This window comes from Moschus berezovskii, chromosome 7, assembly GCF_049115385.1.
Source record: "Moschus berezovskii isolate FMDL1 chromosome 7, NW_MosBer_1.0, whole genome shotgun sequence".
Lineage (NCBI taxonomy): Eukaryota > Metazoa > Chordata > Mammalia > Artiodactyla > Moschidae > Moschus > Moschus berezovskii.
The window spans coordinates 39,586,007-39,590,836 of record NC_142466.1 but is presented as its reverse complement, the minus strand read 5'-3'; positions in this window follow the sequence as shown (position 1 = coordinate 39,590,836).

The window sequence follows — 4,830 nt, the reverse complement described above, 5'->3', positions numbered from 1 at the left end:
TTCAAGAAAATTAGAGATTCCAAGGGAACATTTCATGCAAAGATGGGCTCGATAAAGGACAGAAATGGTATGGACCTAACAGAAGCAGAAGATATTAAGAAGAGGTGGCAAGAATACACAGAAGAACTGTACAAAAAAGATCTTCCCGACCAAGATAGTCACGATAACGTGATCACTGACCTAGAGCCAGACATCTTGGAATGTGAAGTCAGGTGGGCCTTAGAAAGCATCACTACTAACAAAGCTAGTGGAGGTGATGGAATTCCAGTTGAGCTATTACAAGTCTTAAAAGATGATGCTGTGAAAGTGCTGCACTCAATATGCCAGCAGATTTGGAAAACTCAGCAGTGGCCACAGGACTGGAAGAGGTCAGTCTTCATTCCAATCCCAAAGAAAGGCAATGCCAAAGAATGCTCAAACTACCGGACAATTGCCCTCATCTCACACGCTAGCAAAGTCATGCTCAAAATTCTCCAAGCCAGGCTTCAGCAATATGTAAACCGTGAACTCCCAGATGTTCAAGCAGGTTTTAGAAAAGGCAGAGGCACCAGAGATCAAATTGCCAACATCCGCTGGATCATGGAGAAAGCAAGAGAGTTTCATAAAAACATCTATTTCTGCTTCATTGACTATGCCAAAGCCTTTGACTGTGTGGATCACAATAAACTGTGGAACATTCTGAAAGAGATGGGAATCCCAGACCACCTGACCTGCCTCTTGAGAAACCTGTATGCAGGTCAGGAAGCAACAGTTAGAACTGGACATGGAACAACAGACTGGTTCCAAATAGGAAAAGTTGTACGTCAAGGTTGTATATTGTCACCTTGCTTATTTAACTTATATGCAGAGTACATCATGAGGAGCGCTGGGCTGGAAGAAGCACAAGCTGGAATCAAGATTGCTGGGAGAAATATCAATAACCTCAGATATGCAGATGACACTACCCTTATGGCAGAAAGTGAAGAGGAACTCAAAAGCCTCTTGATGAAAGTGAAAGAGGAGAGTGAAAAGGTTGGTTTGAAGTTCAACATTCAGAAAACAAAGATCATGGCATCTGGTCCCATCACTTCATGGGAAATAGATGGAAAAACAGTGGAAACAGTGTCAGACTTTGTTTTTTTGGGCTCCAAAATCACTGCAGATGCTGATTGCAGCCATGAAATTAAAAGACGCTTGCTCCTTGGAAGGAAAGTTATGACCAACCTTGATAGTATATTAAAAAGCAGAGACATTACTTTGCCAACCAAGGTCCATCTAGTCAAGGCAATGGTTTTTCCCGTGGTCATGTATGGATGTGAGAGTTGGACTGTGAAGAAGGCTGATCGCCGAAGAATCGATGCTTTTGAACTGTGGTGTTGGAGAAGACTCTTGAGAGTCCCTTATACTGCAAGGAGATCCAACCAGTCCATTCTAAAGGAGATCAATCCTGGATGTTCATTGGAGGGACTGATGCTAAAGCTGAAACTGCAATACTTTGGCCACCTCATGCGACGAGTTGACTCACTGGAAAAGACTCTGATGCTGGGAAAAGTTGGGGGCGGGAGGAGAAGGGGACGACGGAGAATGAGATGGCTGGATGGCATCACCGACTCTGTGGACATGAGTTTGAGTGTACTCCGGGAGTTGGTGATGGACAGGGAGGCCTGGCGTGCTGTGATTCATGGGGTCGCGGAGAGTCGGACACGACTGAGCGACTGAACTGAACTGAACTGAACTCCTTGACCTACTTCCTTATTTCTCCCTAGTTTAGCCAATTATTAGTTACATTGAGAAAATGAAGAGAGCTGATAAAAATATTTAGAAGAATATTAATAATTATTTATGTGTAACTTTGGCTCTATATGTGTATACGGTAGTACATATATCATTCATTAAAAGAGACTTTGTGTTGTGGAAATGAGAGAGTTAAGTAGCGATATACTCTCTAAAGGATGTTGCAATGCCTTTTAAGAGAGGTGATATGTTGTAGAATATAGAATACCAATGATAATGGTTAATATGCAAGTTTACCATGTGTAACACTGTTCTGAATCATTGCCGCCAAAGTTAACTCATTTAATCCTATGAAATATATGATATTTTTGTTGCCATTTTACGGACAGAAAACTCAAGAGGCTCAGAACATATGTTCTATGTGCAAAATCCTAAATTGCATTAGTGTCAAGATTTAAACCCTGGGAGACAACCATACAGGAAAGGACTTTTTGATTAATGGGAAAATACTCCCTCACAATACTAATTTCAACATAGTCATTCCCACTGTGTTAATCTATAATGCCTTAAATTTGTCTCATATAGTAAAGATGGAACAAAGGAAATTCAGTTTTTCTGCAAAGACTATAGAAATCTACCTTAGTAAAATAGCACCTTATGCAGTTTCTACTACCTAGATTACTTTTTTTCTTTTTATATATTAGCAATTAGTAGCAGAAATAATAAGGACAGTGGAAACATATTTGCTGAACTCAGGGGAGTTGAACTAGGAAGCATTTTCTTAAATCACTGAAGTTTAACAAGTTGTAGACAAACAAAATGACAGCTCCCTCAGTTAGAACACTAGTGCTGATCCAGGAAGAGGCCAGTTCTGCATGTTTATTGTGAAGAGCAGAAATGAGAGATAAAACACTGATAGAAGAAAAGCGAGGGCAAAAGAAGAAAAAAAGGATCCAAGAAATTGTTGCAGAAGTTATCTACATGTTCTTTCAGAGGATGGACCATTAAAACAATGAGAAAAAAATCAACATACTTGCACAGTAGTTGTGAAAAATTAAAGAGGAAAAAATTTCACCTGTATAAGTAATACAGCACAATATTAAATACTTCAAATTAGTGAACATTGTTTAGCACTTAGTAGGTTCTGACTGTTTGGGATTTGTGACTTCATCTGATTATCTTAACAAAGCCATTTGATAAATAATACATGCATGCTAAGTTGTTTCAGTCATGTCCAACTCTGCGATGCCATGTAGCCCACGAGGTTCCTCTGTCCTTGGGATTCTCCAGGCAAGAATACTGCAGTGGGTTGCCATTTCCTCCTCCAGGGATCTTCCCAACCCAGGGATCGAACCTGAGTCTCCTGTGGCTTCTGCCTTGCAAGCTGATTGTGTACCACTGAGCCACCAAGGAAGCCCATTGATAGATAATAATTTTTTCTTTATCTGTCGTCTTAGTCATAAATAAAGAAAACAGGCTTAGGGAATTTATTTTATTTGCTCAAGATTAAATATCTACTTATTAATGGAATTGGAATTGGAATCTTTGTCCTCCAACTCAAGCCCTACAGAAACTCAAGTTTCTACTGGGCTACATTTTTTCAAAAACCTAAATCCAGTGACATTTCCAGAAGATAAGAATTAGTTCACTATTCTCTATATTATTAGCTGGATACTGATTCCCTGAAAACTTATCTAATTTATACCTTGAGTTTGAACAATTTCCATCACCTAAGCCCACTTACATGCGTAACTTTCCATGGGAAGTTTAGCTCCAGGTTTGGATAATAATGCCTTCTTGAAATATTCCTGTACAAATTGTTTGTAGCTTGTTGCCTTGGGCTGTCAGAATAACTTACAACACATGTGACACCTTTACTCTTTATTTCATTGGTAATTTTTAATAATTTATCTTAGTGTCATTCCTTGCCCTGGTGTAGCTTCTATTGAAAAATGCATAAAAGGAGCAAGCCAATGTTGCTTATATTTGTGGCTTAGATAATCAACTTGGTCTAGAACAAAAGGGATTGAGTAAATTTACTTTACACCACAGAGAGTATAAACTCAAGTTTGATTTTGATAAAATCAAAGTTAATATTGAGATGACATCATGCATAAGCTCTTACTATGTTCTGATGGGAAGATAATTGTTCTCGGGAGTCTTACATATCATAATCTCTCCATCACTATAATACATATTTAGGGTTTTGCAGGCTGGCAATTAGTACAATCATTTGTTGCCCCTGGCTTCACTATTTTCAGTGTCACTCTATCATACATTTTTTTCTACCTCTTTCAGTCAAACTCTTATATCTGACAGGTTTTCAGTCAGTTTAGGACAATGAGCTCTCAGCTAATGCGGCAGAGATGAAATGATCTTTCTTAACTTGTCTAAAACTACCAAACCCAGAGTTTTTCTAGGTCAAATTAGTGATGCAGTAGGCTATTCCTAAAACTAATCTACATCTCATTTTTATAGAACAACTTACCATTTTAAAAATAAGTTGATATATTTTCATTCTCACAGCAACTTTATAGGATTGGGGAATGCAGTTATTGTTCTCAGTATTTTTTGCAGAAAAAGAAGTGCAATAAAGGTAATTTGTAGAAAACCATTAAATTCTTAAGTAGCAGCGTCAGAACTTGAACTCGGTGGTTTTCTTGCTTCTATACCATAATTACTCATAATTTTTGAATGATGCATGTATTTTCTACCCTGCTATCAGCAGGCTTCAATAAACATGTAGATACTTGGTACATTGATTTATACAACTTTTCTCTGATAATGACTCCTTTCACACTTGCTGTATCAATGACCTACTAGACATAATTGTAATATCATGACTTGTATTTTGCTCCTTTTCCCTTAGATTATTTTAAGTTATTAATCAAACACCTTGGCTTATCTGGTACCTTACATATTCTCTGACTCTCGAGTTTTAAAATCAAATTTATTAAATTTCTATATACTTCCAGAAACACAAATATACATTCATTGGATAATTGAAGTTATAACCAAGGCAGAAATTCTTAGTTAAAAAAACCAATTAATCATAAGGATAGAAATTATTACCTAGATCATGGTTTCTCCTTTATTTAATGTATCAGAAAGCACAAA